General features: G+C 42.4%; 1 pseudogene; it reads right to left on the bottom strand.

Annotated features, from left to right (window-relative positions):
• Positions 1 to 534: 534 nt before the first annotated feature.
• Positions 535 to 1,923, bottom strand: LOC142430499 (U2 small nuclear ribonucleoprotein auxiliary factor 35 kDa subunit-related protein 2 pseudogene; annotated as a pseudogene).
• Between the last annotated feature and the right edge of the window lie 14,967 nt (positions 1,924 to 16,890).

Below are 16,890 nucleotides of genomic sequence, written 5' to 3'. Positions count from 1 at the left end.
AACTGACTGGTAGAAGGTCTGGGATCCATGAGCAGTTTGTTAAGGCCACAGCGCCACTGCTCCACCAGGAGAGTTTTTTTGTTTTTGTTTTTTTTTCAAGAAATACACGGTTTATTTTTATTGTGGGGGGTTTTCTATTTCAATTGTTTTCAGCAAAGGCTTCTTTAAAGAGTACAAAATTTTAAATAAAAATCCAACCCTTGGGAGAGGGCAAAATACACTGGTAGATTCAGCGAGTACTGTCCTGTCCGAATAGGGGCTGTTGGAAATGAAGCCATGTTTCAGGGTGAAAACATTCACCCGCAGCCCCACAGTAACTAGAAAAATCCATGCTGGACCCTCCCAGATTAAGTGAACTAGCTGCACAGGTTAGCATGCCCTCCATGTACACTCTTGTCTCCATTTCCTACACTAACGCACCTTTTTACTTTCGAGTCCGCGGCTTGGCACACATCCCTTCTGGCCAGCGTGCTCAGCAGCCAGAATAACTAGAAATACTAGAAAACTAGAAATCCATTTAGGACCAAAAGCAATTTACCTGGCTTTGGGGCTCTGGGTGTTTCTATCTCTGCTACATGCCTGCCTCCTCCCACGGCTATGGGGCCTCCGGGGGCTGCGGTTTCGGCTGCGACTCCGGCTGCGGCCTCTTTTCTTGCCTCTACTTCAGGAGCTGCGCCTGTCTCGGCTTTTGGACACATGCTTATGAGATTTCTTTCCCCTGTGCCGACTTCTCCTCTCCAACTCCCCGTTTCTGTGGTAGGAATAGTCGGAACTAGGACTCTGTCTTCCCCTGGACCTGTTGTAGTAGCTGTTACGGTGGCCCAGCCTCTCTCTCCGATCTGAGCTCTTCCCATAGGATGAGCTAGTCCCATCTGGGGACAGGTATATGTCTCTGTCCGCTTCCCAAAACTCATTGTTGGAATTTCGGAACACGTGGAGAAACTTGCAGTTCTTGCCGCGTGGGCACTGCTGGGTCTCGAATAAACCACAAATTGCCATTTGCCACCAGGTCACCGGGCAGAATTCGCACTGCATCTGTCGTCCCGCTTACCACCTTCCATTAAACAGAGAAAGGGCTGCTTGGAAGTCTTCTGATTGATACTGGACATACACGTTGCCCCTCAGATGAGGTTCAAAGTTGCAGCTGACCTTGAACTGTACCACCTTCCCCACGTTCTTGAACTCAGGGAGCACATCGTCATAGAACTCCAGAAACTGCTGGTAAGTCTCGCTGTACTCCAAGCTGGCATCCGGGTCATAGTCATCCATTTGGCACTGCTCCATGCCAAACGTCGTGAACATGCTTTTCACAAGAAGGGCGGGACTCGATGCTGGGAAAGTGTGCTTCCGTGAATCGGCACGCTCCAGTTTTACTGTAGAATGGACAAAAGGCCCGGTCTTTTTCCAGTATTCTTACATCCAAGGGTGGCTCTGGTTTTGCCATGTGGCACCGTTTTCCAACTCATTTTCCGCCTGATCCAGCATCTTCTGCATGGCTTCCTCTTTCTCATGCTTCTCCTGCAGCTTCTGCTCCTCCTCCTCCTCCAGCTCTTTCCTCTGCTGCGCTTCCCATTCTTCTTTTAACTTCCGCTCTAGTTCTTCCTGCCGTCTTCTGGCCGCCTCTTCCTTTTCTTTCTTTATCCGGAATTCTTCTTGGGCCTTCTGCTTTCTCAGCAACCACTCCTCGTGTAAATTTTGCCTCTCTGTCTCCTACAACTTCTGCTCCTCTTGGTGGCATTCTTCAGCTAAAGCCACCGCATCTGGCTCCTCCAGTGACAGTCCTGAGTCTCCCAGTCGCGCGAGCTCCTGCCCAAGCTTCTTTCGCTTCTCCTTCTTCAGGGTGACCCTGTACTTTCTGTGGCTTTCACTGCCCCTGGACGCCCCTGACAGATTGGGCAGCAAGTGCAGCAGCTGGCCGCTCATCAGGATCAGCTCATTGCCTGCCCGCTCGCTCACTCTTCAGGCGCAGCCTGAGCGCGCTTCATCCCTTACCTCTTTGGCGACTACCCTCTCACCACATGCGACCTCAGACCCTGGGAGACACTAGCATCTCTGGGCTCCCCCATCTTCTCGGCGGCTCCCAGGCCAAGCTCCAGGCCGGAAGAGAGCCACCAGTAGAGTTTTATAAAGCTCTCTCCAAATCAATTTGAATGCAGGCAGGTAAATCAAGTTAGAAGGCAAACAAATGAGCATTTGAGGGGATTGTGGCTACTTATCAGGAAGAAGTTCTAATAATACCGAGAATGGTTGGTGAGAAAAAGGCCAGGAAATTTGAGCTGAGGTTTTTCTTTCCTGTAAGACAATGCACCTGCTCATTCTTCAAGGGCAGCAATGGCTGAACTCTGAAAATTTCAAACAAAACCTTGCCTCCCCTGCTCTACAGCACTGCTGTTATTCAGCTGTCACAGACTGGGCTACTCCAGGGGAGTCTAATCCAATAAAAGGCATCAGTGGCCCCATGTGGGGAGATGCCTCCCTGCCATTTCAGTGGCTGGTGACATGATCTCATGTTCTCACTCTGTAGGAGACAGAGGACAGTTTTCCTCTTCTGCTGAACAGGAAGGTGCCTCTGAGACTTCTGCTCTGAGGGTTTCTACCCCTCTCAGGAAGTGGTTTCTCTCACTGTGTGTCTTGCACAGTAATACATGGCCGTGTCTAAGTCCTTCAGGCTGCTCCACTGCAGGGACATGGTGCTGATGGAGTTGTCTGTGGAGATGCTGACTTTTCCTTGGAAGGATGGGTTGTATTTTGTTTGAGACTTTTCAGGATCAATTCTTCCTATCTATTCCGTGCCTATTCCAGGTATCTGCCTAATCCAGTGCAAATAGTAGCTAGTAAAGCTGAACCCAGATGTCTTACAAGAGATCCTCAAAGATTCTCCAGGTCTCTTCATCTCTGCCCTAGACTGCACCAGCTACACCTGGGCACAGACACCTGTGGAAATAGGATTCAGAGATCAGAGATTTCCTCTTCACACACTCCCCTACATTCTTCTCAGACCCTGTGGTGATCCTGACCTGGGAGAAGAGTAATGAGGAGAGTTAGGGTGGCAGAACTCCATCTTGCAAGGAGGATGGAAAGTAATCACATTGTGGTCCCCAGCTGGGTGATGAGGGTGCTTCCCCTGGGGAGGTAGCCTGTGGGTCTAAAATGGGTGTCTTCCACTTTGCATATTTCTGCCCTGCCCTCCATGTCAGACTCCTCCAGCCTTATAACCATGGAAACCCAAGGCAGGGGGAGGTGTGGGTCTTGGGACTGTTGAGAGGGACAGAACCTGATCCTAATAACATCACACAACACGCACAAAAAGACACAAACACACAGTCATTGGCACATTAACCCCAGAAAGTATTGAACCGTGGTTCTCCACTCAGTGCATCTCTCAGTCCACACTCAGGTGACAGTGGTTTGAAACCCGGTGTGAAGCTGCAGCCCAAGGAGCCTGGGCCCTCACAGACAGTCCCTCCTTACTGTCCGCAGGGAATTATGTCCAGGATAGAAAGTACCTCTGACTTCTTAGTGAAGACACTGAAGAATCTTATCTCCCAAATGGTCCCTTTTCAGTAGACTCTCAGGTATGTCCTAGTGCTCAGGTCTGCCCTGTGCTTCCTGCTGCCTGAGGAGAGGAAACAAATCTCAGGAAATGTCAGCTTTACTCGGAGTGCCAGACAAATCTGTGCAGATTAAAGCCAAAGATGAGTGTGTCTCTCTGAACACTCATGGTCAACCTGGCCCTTGTTACCAACTCTCTGAGAGTGGAACTCTGTTCACAAGAGAAGTTAAAAGTCCAAAATGTGGAATATTTCACCTTCATTAGTTTCATAATCTGTCTAAACATTACTCTGATCTACTGTGATCTAAACTAAAGAAAACCATCAGTGGGTTAACTTTTCTCTCTGAAGAGGAGGCCTTGGAGGTTAGAGAACACCAAGAACCGCTGACATAACAGCCCACAAAGATAATGTCCTACATCTGGGTTTTGAGAGTAGTGACAGGGGACTTTAAATCACATGAGGTGCAGCTAATTGTTTCTCCCTTTCCAGAGTGATGATCATTGAAGACACATGGACACCATTCATCTAATGCTATAATGAATCATAGATACAAGTGTCCTGAACCCTATGACCAGAAGAAATAGGTGGTACCTTGCTATCAGTACCCACTTCGCTGTAAAAGGTAGCATTAGAAGGTCTTGGGCAGAGTGGGATAAAAAGTGAAAGAATACACACGCATGCACACACACACACACACACACAAAGAAAATAAAAATAAAAACACTAGGCTTACCGCTTGGGTAGACTTGTGGAAGTCCTGAGAATATGGCTGTCAGCATCCCTTCAGGTGTGGGACTGAACTCACCCCTTGGAAAAACTTCCAGTCAAATAGTCCACAAACCTCCCAGGGAGCAATTGTCCTGGGGAGATACAATAGCCTTAAAACTATCAAACTTCTGTGATTAAAAGGGCAACATTTATCCAGGAAACATTCAGAATGTTTGGAAAGAAAAGGTAATTATAACAGGAGTTTGTGTGTATTGCAGTCAATGAAATGAAACAAGAGTGTATAAATAGTTGAATGAACATTAATCTTCTCGGTACACCTTCACGCAATCCACAAGAAAGTGTAAAGATAAAAATAGAAAATAATATTAAAATGTTTCCCTTCAGTTCTCCTCTGATGTGGAGAGAGCACCTCAGGTTGTGGGTTATGCACTCGGGGTCTCCCAAGAAAAGAACAAGGACCCAGAGAAGATGTCCTAATTCCATGCTTCATTCTCTTCCCTCTGTTCACTGGAGTTGAGAGTTATGCTAAAAAACATCTAAATATCAGTTCTCAATGACAGGAAGAGGACTAAAAGTCATGACACAAGGGAATGGGGTAGGGAAGGCCCAAATGCTGCTAGGAAACCTGTATCTTGTTCCCCAGGCACTGAGTCTTGAATCTGGGTCATGTACCTGTTTGTCCTGAGACCCTGTGCAATACATCCCAACATTCCCCTCATGGTGCTTACAGTCTGGTCTCACATAGATTCCCTGACCTACTTTTACCTGCATCACCACACACATCAAATAGGTGATTTATTCCTGCTGTGGGGACCCAGGTACTTGAGATAATCTCTTGAAGAGTGAATCATTGTTTTATAACATCCTTACTCCTTATAACATACCTCATGTAGTAGTTTGTGCATTTAGTCTTCAATTTATCTCAGGATAGACAAGAGTGTTCTCTGAACACCATCTGCCTGGACTCAGCCCAAATCCCTGAACTTAAATGCACAATGACACTGGTGTTTGTTGAATGCGTTTCTCGTTCTCTCTGCCATCCATCTACACATTTTCCTATCTCTGCTGTCTTTCTATCTATCTATCTATCTATCTATCTATCTATCTATCTATCTATCATAAATCTATTAAATGGTCTTTCAATCTGCTGAACTATCGATTTAGCTGTCAATTTTCTCTAAATAGCCTGTCCATATTTCGTATCTCTCATCTATCTGAATTTTTTATTATCTATGTTTCTGTTTCTATTCATTTCATGCTTAACTTTATTTCTGAAATAAATCCAAGCTTAACGGGAGCAATATATTTTGGTTTTGGTTGAGTATGCTATGTATTGGTCACTGATTCTAGTTTGCTAGACCCATTTATTTGTTTGTTTACTTATTAAATTCTTGATGTCCTCATGGCTTTTTATTTAATTGTTAAGACCATAATTGAAAATATTAAATTGAATTAATCCACTATTTGGTGGAGTTCTGCTATTACTTATTTATTGCATTTAAAATATTAGCCAGAATTTATATGATATATTTGGAAGGAATAATGTTATATTCTCACCACCTGTCTGCTAGTTCTTCATACTGTGGTGGCTTGTGTGTTGCTGTGATGCTGGAAGATATGTCACTGTTATATCAAATGCCAGCAGGGACACCCAAAGTGAACCGATTTCATCAAAGCTTCCAGACTAAGACTAGACAATTTAGAAGGACCCCACTATATTCTTCAGTGGAAGAAGCTTTGAAAATCTTATGCATACTTTTGAAGTATTGTTAAATACTAACAGCCTAAGGAAAGGAATTAGGAAATCATTGAAGCTACTGTCAGAGGATGGGCCCCTCATGTTCGAGGGCACTCAAAATGTGACTGAAGTGGAGCTGGTTTCTTGGAAGGGAGTCGGCCATGATGGTGTGATTTGGGTAAAGCCTCTGGGAGTGGAGCCATCAGGATCTTCATTTGCTGATAGAACATGTCTCAATGTAATGCGAAAAAGCTCCAAAAGTCTTCTGATGATCAAAGTTGATCATTTGCATACTATAAATTGAGGAAAACTGGAAGGGGCCAAAGATGATATGGGATGCTTGATGTTTGCTTGATATCCTTGGCATTAGTGAGCTTAAATGGACTTAAATGGTATTGCAAGTTGATCAGGAAATCATAAGATTTACTATGCCAAGAACAACACAATGAGGAGAAGGGGATGGCATTCATTGTCAGAAAGGATCTTGCTAAACCCATCATGGAATGCAGTACTGTCTGTGAAAAGATCATATCCGCCTTCAAGGAAATCCAACCAATACATCTATTATCAAACAGTACTTGAAAAATGCATTTGCTGCAAACTTTAACATACAAATAAGTGAGGTATAACAGCAATAAATAAAAGTTATATTTTATGTGCTCCTTCCTCCTCACTTTCTGCTGATGAGATTTCAATTCCATTATTATACATCCTATGTGTAATAGGTCTGATTTTACATATTTCGTATACATTAATATTGCATTCCTTTGTCATAAAAATAGACAAATTTGTTGGGGGAAACAGTGCAATGGAGATGCATCCCCAGACCACAAGAAGCCAACCCTGAAACCATGCATCTGCACATGCCCCTGGGGTGTGTCCTGGGATCTGTGGGTTCTGAGTACCCCCTGCAGCTCAGGTCTCTCCCAACAGGGAGTCTGTGTCTGGGATCACACTGACTCCCTCTCCCTTTTTTCTCACAGAGTACTAGATGGCCTTGCCTTCCATTTCCCAACCTTCTATTTGCCAATAAACCATGTTCTTGTCATTGTCTCTGGAGGTGGTAAATTAACCCTTCATGGAATCTGCATAGTTGTCAGTACGGAGATGGAAGTATTTACACAGAGAGCTAAGGAAAGGCTACATACCAAGGTATTTCTTATCCTCCCACCTAGAGGGGATGATATAATTTCATAGTATTGTAATGCTAATTTCACAGGAAGTAATTTTCTTTGTTTCTCATCTCTAACTTCATAACTGGTAAGTAAAGAGAAGATTCAACTATATATTCTGAGTGACTGCCTCAGCGAGTACAGCTGCCCTCCCCACAGGTGTCCTGACGCTCTCAGGATGTGGATTTCTACAGCGTGTGTCTCACACAGGAAGAGGTGGCAGTGTCCTCGGAGTTCAGGCTGCCAATCTGTAGATAAGCTGTGCTGAATGACACATCTGAGGAGATGTCTTTTGGGCCTGTGCAAAGCCCAGGGCATATGTTGACTTCCCAGTGTGGGTGTTGATCCAGCCCATCCACTGATAGCCTTTTCCTGGTGCTCGTCACACCTAATTCGTACCGTAGTTGGAAAAGGTGTATCCGGAAGTCCTACAGGACACCTTTACCTACTCTCCTGGCTTCTGCACCTTGGCCTCAGACTGCACTAACTGCATCTGGGCATGCACACCAGTGAGGAAGTAAATCAGAAGGTGAGGCTCTCCAGCTGCTTCAGTGTTCTCTCCAGTCCATGTCTTATCTTACTGAGGGCAACTACCAATAGGAAAATGAAGCCACATAGTCAGTCCTCGATGAGTGCACTTTGGTGTCAGTGGTTTAGGTACAGCCTATGTGGCAATGTCCTTGCTTATTGCTGTATAAGGGTGATGGCTTAAGCTTTCACCTCTATAGGGCGTTTGTACATGCACATAATTCACATTCATGAATGCATTTCTGGTCTACATCAGGTATAAATAAGTGGAAACCTCGAGAACATGACGGAGCCACACACCAGGATAGCTTCGCTGCTCATCTCAAATGTGGTCTCAAATCCTGATTGTAGTGGTCGATACATCTCATGATCTCATGATGTGGTTGGACAGTTGGTCATGACTGGTACAGATGTATCCACTTATACTCGAACCCTATAATTTCACTGACTTCATAGATGAGGTCTGACAAAATCAGCTTCTCATGGACTAATACTGACCAAGCAACGGGGCCATTGCTCTGTGTCTGTGATGAGATACAGTGATTTTTCAATGACTGACTGAGGTGGGTGTGGAGAGAGGTCTTACTCATTTGACTATATCACCCTCACTATTACTATATATGTATTGAGTGTGTTTTCATATATAGTCAGCTATATTTTCCATGAACTTCTGTTTTTTTACTTGTTTAAAATTATGTATACCAAAATGTTATTTTAACAGGCATAAAGTTTTCTTATTTCCTCTCCTCACATAAAAACCAGCCCACAAAACGATATATATATGAAAAATTGAAAAGCAACATTTGAAATAATATAAAAGTATGTAAAATATTCAGAACACATAAAAAAACCAAGCAATACAATCTTAAAAATATAAGGAAATATTACTTTATCACCCTAAGTTGGATAGAACCCCCCAAATAAACAATAATTTTGCAAGATGTATTAAGGATACATTAACAAGATTAACATAAGTTGTACATTTTAATCACAAAAAGTATCAGTATTGTGAAAAAGATTAACCAGAACCCATAAGATTAGGACATATCTCTACAAACTCAGATACTTCTCTAGTGTACAGTACCTATTTTCTGAAAAAAAAAATCCTTCCTTGCCTGAATGGTCCTAAATCAATTCAAGTGCATAGGGCTCAAAGAAACTCAGTAAGCACTGGGTGCTCTTCATTTAGAGGCCAGGGACCTGGTTTCTCAGGTTTTAGCTCGAAGAACCTAGGGACAAAGCATAAGGGGTGATCAAATGTAGCTCAGTTTCCCGGTGCTGGGTGATAAAACACCCTATACTATCTGTCCACTCATCCCTCTATAATGTCTTGTCATGTGGAGATGACCACAACTCTCTGCCCACGTACAAGCTCTAGGCCATCTCTGGACCCCTGCCACTCCATTTCCACTCTGGACCCCTGCTCTGTCTCTCTTGGACCATCTCCTCCTCTCTGAGTCAGGCACCTGCTCCTTATTCTGCAACATGAGCCTTGGGTGCACAGATGCTGGGAGTCCTTGCATGCACCATCAGAGAATTGAAGTGAATTGGCATATCAAATGTCATCCGAAATCTAGAGGAGGTCTATTCAGATGGGAACAGCTGTGTTCTGCTTACCTGAATCAGAAGCTATCAAACCCATGTATTTAAAAAAAAACAAACAAACAAAATAAAGCAAAAATGTAAATTAAAATTTTATGAACTTCTAGAGACTGAGTATTATTTACTGTACTAGTGAGAAATTGCTGGGGCCAGTCAATAGTGGAGCCCCGAATTCTGTGGGCTTTACCTATAACACCCCCCCAGATTTTCAAGTATACATTCAAAATAAGCCCTGTGATTCAGACACTGGATGGGGAGACTTTTATCATCTCAACAGATTTAGCACCAGAGGAAGGTTAATTCATTGATTTTTCATAGCTGGAGGTGAAATATTTCCCCTATCATCCACACACACCATATCCTACCTATGAGACCTATGTGTGAGGATATAATGAACAGATATTAAAAGTTCAAACATAGAGGAGATTTTGCAGTGAAGGAAAGGAACATGGACAGGCCAAACTATAAACTACAACACAGGCATGAAGGTCAGAGTCTTACTGCCCAGGTGCTATAAAAGGTTCAGACTCAATCAGAAGAACACACAGAAATCTATCTTTTTCTCCCACTCCATCATTATGTAGATTCCCAGCATCACAATCCTGCATTACAATTTAGAATGGGAAGAATCCGCTCCTCTGAGGAGAAAAAAAACAAAACAAATTACATATAGCAAACATGGCTATGGTCTAAGTCTTTCCAGATTAGCATGAATCCCCACAAAACTTAGTTCTGAGAGCAGGGTGAAAAATGTACCTCGAGGAAACACTAAATACTAAGATAAATTTTCATTTATCTGAGTACACCCATCTCATTTCTAGACTGATTTTCTGTGTTGCCATACCTCAAATTTAACGCATTATTCATATAGAAATTTTCCCAATGTTATTTTATGTTGAAAACTGAACTGAGCATATTTTCAATCTGTGAACCTATTAATATTCTTTACCAAACCGCTGTAGCTTGTCCAATAGAAGTGCGCAGGACACACGGTTCTGTAAATGGAGTGCTGTGTGAAACAGAGTCCTTCTTCCTAGAAGAGGAGACCAGGGGATAAAATTATCTGCAGAGCACATTGAAATCTGCAAACTAAGAGTGAGAAGACTACACTGGATGGATGCATGGATTGTGATAAGAGTTGTACGAGCCCCCAATAAATTGATTTTTTAAAAAGAAGAAAAGAAATGTCTAGGAAATAATGATGGGGACATATGTACAAATTATCTTGATACAATTGATAAGTGGGTACAAGAACTATAAGAGCCTTCAAAATGTTTTGTTTTCTTCAAATAGTGAGGACACTTAAGAGATGATCACATTCTAATAGAGAGTAAGTGAAGTGTAGCAATGAATAAAGAAACAGAAATGACAATTAATTAATTTCAAAATATAATGAACGTAGTATGTGAAGCCATAAGGTTCAGGAAAATCTTCCAAGTTTAAAAGACAAAATGAAAATTATTTATGATTCCACTAAGTAGTATCATAAAGAGCAAACTTGCCATTATCCAAAACAGTTGACTAGGACTAGAACTCAGATTAGGAGCACCAGGAGGAAACATGCATTTAATATCTGTTAGGGAGAGTCCAGACTGCATCACTGGCATGTTGTTTTGTAAATGTATCATCCATTTTGACTAAATGTCACCCTTTAGAGAGACTGGAACTGCCCCCATAGGGATCTCTAAACTGTAAACTTTTTGGACACAGACTGTCAGTTTAATTGTGCAAGGGGCCAGCTGGTGGGTGGTACCTGCTCACCTTTCAAATAGCATCCACGATCTTGAACTTTGTGTCACCAGGGATTGCTACATCATCATTTACAAATATAGAGAGAAACATAGTTTACAACAACTATTAATTGACATGTATAATATTTAACTGTAAGCAAGGGTTTTCCATCTCAATCCTATCCTCCAACTAATCTGGGCTCAGAACAGTAACCTCTGTCAACAGTTTCTGAGCTACAAGCCAGAAATAAAGGGAGAACATGCTTTCTGTGATGTTCATAAAGATGACTTCATTATTTTCATTCCTTTTTTATATTTAGTACTGTTACACCTGTCTTATATTCCTATTCATGCTTATGCAAAATGAACCACATAGTAGATTTCAACAGATGAAAAAGTTTTTGTCTATCATACTATTAATTATGAAAGTGCTTATTAAGAGACCGTGTTCACAATCGATTTAAAAACGAGTTGTTGGTCCTAGTGTAAAGACAAAAAAGAAATTACCTACCTCTGCCATGTTCACACTCAAAATCCAACATTCATTATAAAATACATAATCAATAGAAAATGTAGACAAGAGCCTTGAATGACTTTAGGGTATGTAATAAAATTCCCAGAAAAGGATAGAGGCATCGGTCTTAAACAGAACTGGAAGTTGTCTCACATGTGAATGTCAGTAGTTTGAGAAATACCCAACTCACCATTATCAATAGGAGAAATATATCCCAAACATCTATAGGTATGGTAAGAGGGAAAATAAAATAAAAATCTAGGTTTTCTATATAAGAGTCTATCAAGAGTGTACCAGGCCTAAGAATGGCCTGCCATTTTGTCAAACTACAGTGGACACAAAAGGCCACGGAACCCATCACCTAAATTATGCAGAGATATCAAGCCAAAAGAGGAGCCCCCACTTAAAATGAGGAGCACAAGAAATAGTCTGTCATCTATAAAGGAGAATTTTCCAATTAGAACACCGAAATGGCAATGGTGAACCTTCCTTGAAATGCACAATGGTTAATATATTTCTGCCCAACATACCCGCCCTTCTCCTTCCCTCAGGACCATAAAGCAATCTTCCAAAAGTTGTGAAAAAAAAGAAATCTGGTTATTTTTAATTTAATTTCTCAGTGAACTATTTGAAACTCAATTATCCTCTTTTCATAGATTAAAAGTTCTTCTCTCTTCCCTGTCATCCTAAGAATGGTATGATTCGCCTTTAAAATAGAGTGCCCTTAACACATTCAACTGTATGACAGAAAGGAAATCTATGGATACGGTATTTTGTGAATGATCTTTTAAATAAAAGAAAACCTTACGTAAAAAGAAAAAAATAGAGTGCCAAGAAGTCATTTATTGACAATATTCGAAAAAAGATTAAGATTTTCTTTTCTATCATTTTCAGCCAGTAATTAATACAAAATACCTCCTGTCATCATTTAAATCCAAGGAATATATAGAGATAATAGTGTATAAGTTTATTAGCTCCAAAAAATATATTGGCTTAATTCTGGATAATTACATGTTACTACAGAAAATGTTCTCTGAAGGAAATCAATTTAATAATAATAAGGAAAAGCCACCATTCCTGGCAGGTATAGGACAGCTATGGGAGGGTCTCAATGAATGACAGCTAATATCATTCCAACATTTCTGAACAATGCCAAGTACAAGAATTTAAAAATAATTACCAAGGAATCCTATTTAATAAGTAGCCTACTTATATCAGAGTATAAACTACTGTTCACTTTGGATGAGGCAAGGTAAATAATTTCTAACAAAAGCTGCCGCTGCAATTATTATATTAGAAATAATTAATATGAAAAAATATAGATAGGTCCTAGTAAATGGCAAAGTATTTCCAAGACAAAGTTTTATAACAAAAATAAGGGAGGAGTGGGCACATTTAATATAAATACTGAACATATTGTGATGGAATTATAATAATGCTGGCTTTTGAGAATAACATACTTTATTGAATGAGACTTTTTTTGAAAAGTTGGGGTCAATTCTTTAGTTATTTAAACTGTTCTACTTCAAGACCAAAAACATGTGGTTGGATATACAAAATAGTTATCAACACGGGTAATTTTAAAGAGCAAAACACGCATCAAATGAAATTTCTGAAGTTACATTCTCACTTCAGGATCGTGTGCCATATGCACCTTTTTCCAACTTTGGCTTAAAATATCTACAAGACCGTGGTCTTCGAGGCCTTGCTCCATCTGCCAGTTCTTTCCGATCCTCAGGAGACATTAGATGGTAACACATTCCATTCATCACCATCTTAAGGCACTCAGGATTGTCTTGAATGAGGGGTTCAAATGGGATGGTTTTACATAAGAAATGTTTTGAGATCAGAGGAAATCTGACGTTAGCGAGGACATCCACTATAAAAGGCTGGCGATTCGGCGCATCATGTCCCAGCCACCTGACAGCAGCATCATAAACTTCCTCCTCTGCACTCACCGTCAGGGAGTCCTGGTTGAGCAGACTTGTTACTAGCTCAGCATCAAGGCGGCGAAACTCCTCAGTTTTGGAAACGTCAGGGAAATTATGGTCAATAAAGGCATCTGCAGTGGCTTTCAACTCAGGACAGACTAGACGCTCTGCTAGAATGCTTAGACCGAGACAGTTTGAAGCATCCACTTGCTCTTTCAAAAAATCAACACACATGTTCTTCACAGGTTCCATCTGGTACTGGTTTGCGGCATCCAACAGAGACTGCACATTGTTGGTATTCACAGAAACCCTAGCCGTGTAAGCAAATTCCACCAAGTGTTCAATAACTTCAGGGTCTACGTCTTTGAGCTCTACTTCAGAGGATTTTGATTTGAGCATGCCAGTTGTGAACATGACATTAAAAACTGGGCTTGTTGCAGCCAAGACCACACGATGCGCAGGGATCTCTCTTTCCTGGACCACGAGAATCACATCGCAAAAAGTTCTCTGCTTTCGCATGTCATTCATGACTGCCATGGAGCCCATCAGAAATTTCGCTTCTTCCCAAGTGTCAGGTTTCTTCTCGGTCTTTCTCTTGCTGCTCTGTGACACCCTGGAGCCTGACATCCTCCCTGAGCTCGACTCTTGTCTGAGGCTCTCCGGGCTTGGTGCGGATTGTGGACTGCAGACTGCGTTCCGGCAGGAGTCACTCCTGTGGGCCGAATGCTGAGGGCGGGCTGACTGTGGAGGCGGTGGCGGCTGAGCCTCTGCGGAAACACCAGGCTGGGCTGTGCGGCCCTGGCAGCAGCTCCAGGGAAAGCTAGGCTGCGACCGGGACAGAGCTGTAGCAAGGTGGTGGATGAGCCTAGGATTCTGAAAATAAGACAATTTTTGGTAGGGAAGAAAAAAGGCTAACAACGAGAAGAAATAAAAATTCTTCTATCCATAAAAAAAGATGATTTGGACACATACCAGAGGGACTTCGTAGAATGCAGCCAAGGAGAGTTGCTTAGAGGGAAATTCACCACTGCTGGAACAATGGAGGAACACCATAAAGGTAAGTAGGCACAGACCCATGGGGTTTTGAGGGCTGGGGCTTTTGGCTTAGCTCAGTGGAAGTCTGCTGGGGTTTGACCTTGGCCCTGTCACTCTACCTGCTGGAGCTGGGACCATCTGGAGCCTGTAGTGGGGATTGGTCTCAACACAGCCACAGTATGCTTTCACCTGCCTCAGGGCTTGGACAGGACCTGTGCAGCTCCACCTGTAGGGATCAGGGTTCAGCTACACTGTTGCTTCTGTTTACATCTCTGCTCTCTGTTCCTCCACATCCCTAGAAGGCTGTGCAGGGGCTTTTTCACAGCACAGCCACAGCTTGCCACAGCTGCGTCTGGGCAGGGACTAAACCCATACCCTGGCAGCTCCACTGGCAGGGATCAGGGTTCAGCTACATTGTTGCTTTTGTTTACATCTCTGATCTCTTTCCCCTATGGTCTTTGAGGGCGGCAGAGGAACTAAAGCTTTGCAGCTCCATGGGTGGGGAGTGGGACTCAGCTGCATAGTTGCTTTTGTTTCCCTCTCTTCCTTATAGTCCCTGCACAGTCTAAACAGTCTTACTTTTAAATTTTTTTCCTCCTCTTTGTCTCTTTCCTGTTCTCTCACATTCTACTGCTGACCTCCAGAACACTCCCTTTGGCCTAGGGCATTTAAGATTGTACCACACCCAGCTAGGTGAGCTCCAACCTCTGTAGCTTGCCCAAGGCTAGGGAAAGGTCCTCTTTCCTTCCATGGGAAACTGCCCAACTTCTCACTGGGGGATTCCTGCCTGTGGCCTGTGTGCCCGGAGGCATAAAGCAGCTCAACCAACACTCACCAACATTACAAGCTGTTGCAGGAACCTCTGCTCACTAAAGCAGGCAACCCACCAGCCTTCTGGGACACTCTCATGATAGGGAAACCACAGGAGGATAAAGTGGTAGGTTAATTCCATAGTGAAATAAGCTATAGACAGTTGGAAGAAACACTCTTACAAGTCTCCCAGAGAGCCTGTGCCCTCTGACTCCCTGGAAAATGGTATCTGGCTCCTCTAAAAAAAACCCTATGCAAACAGCCATCAGCCCCAAACCTCAACATAAAAATTTGAGAAACAAAGGGACATGGCAGAATATATCCTAAACATAATGACATGCATAGAAGAAGCAGACATGGGGCTGCCACAGAAAGAAATTTTCAGAATGCTACTTGGAGTCATATAGGATATGAGGGAAACAATACAGAAAATGGATAAAATGATGGAAGATATAAAAGCCATAAACCAAAGGGAAATACAGGAGTTTAGGGAGGAGATAACAGAAACCAGTAGCAGCCTCTCAGACCTTGAGAAGCAATGGAGGAATCAGAGATCCGCATCAATGACTTGGAGCACAGCCAAGAAGACTTTAACAAACACAGACAAAAATCGAATAAGGTCATCAGAGAACCTGAAGAAAACTTAAGAGTTATGTCTGATACTATGAAGCGGAACAATATTAGAATTATTGTCTTACCAGAAGAAGACACAACAAAGAAGTCATCTGAAACAATAGTGAGATAATTCTTGGAGGAAAGCTTCCCCAGCATAGGAGTGAAAACTAGGCAACCATTCTGGAGTCTGAAAGAGCACCAGCTAGACTAGATCCCAAAAAAGAATCACCAAGGCACATAACAGGAAAATTATCCAAATTTGAATAAAAGGAGAAAATCAGAAAGGGGGGCAGCTAGGGAAAAAGAAGCAATCACATATAAATGTTCCCAAATAAGAATATGCTCAGACCTATCAGCAGAAACTATGAAGAAAAGGAGTGAGTGGAATAGGATATTTCATAAATTGAAGGAAAACAATGCAAACCCAAGAATACTCTACCCAGCCAAATTATTGATCAAGATAGATGGAGAAGTAAGAGTCTTCCCAGACAAGGAAAAACTCAAAGAATATGTTAGAAGAAACCCAGCCCTACAAAAGATCCTTGCCAACCCAGTATGGGCAGAAGAGCAACACTCAACAAGCATATATAAGAGACCGACACCTAGAACAACCTCACCCAGAGGGCAACAAAGAGAAAACAGACTTCAAGATAACATTGGCTTAAGGATGGAAAAAGTCAAGAATGATACTCACACACATGCACAGCACACTAATGGGAAAGGAAAGTGTGAAAACTCCTAACACAAAAGGTATAAGATGACATCACAGAATCCACAGATGGAGATAATAAACCTGAATATCAATGGCCTGAACTCAGGTATTAAAAGACTGAGACTAGCAGACTGGCTTAGAAAACACAACCCATCAATCTGCTGCCCAGAGGAGACACATCTCAAAGCTACAGACAAAAATCGGCTGAGAATCAAAGGCT

Source organism: Tenrec ecaudatus, chromosome 17, assembly GCF_050624435.1.
Source record: "Tenrec ecaudatus isolate mTenEca1 chromosome 17, mTenEca1.hap1, whole genome shotgun sequence".
NCBI lineage: Eukaryota > Metazoa > Chordata > Mammalia > Afrosoricida > Tenrecidae > Tenrec > Tenrec ecaudatus.
This window is presented reverse-complemented; position numbering and strand designations above follow the sequence as displayed.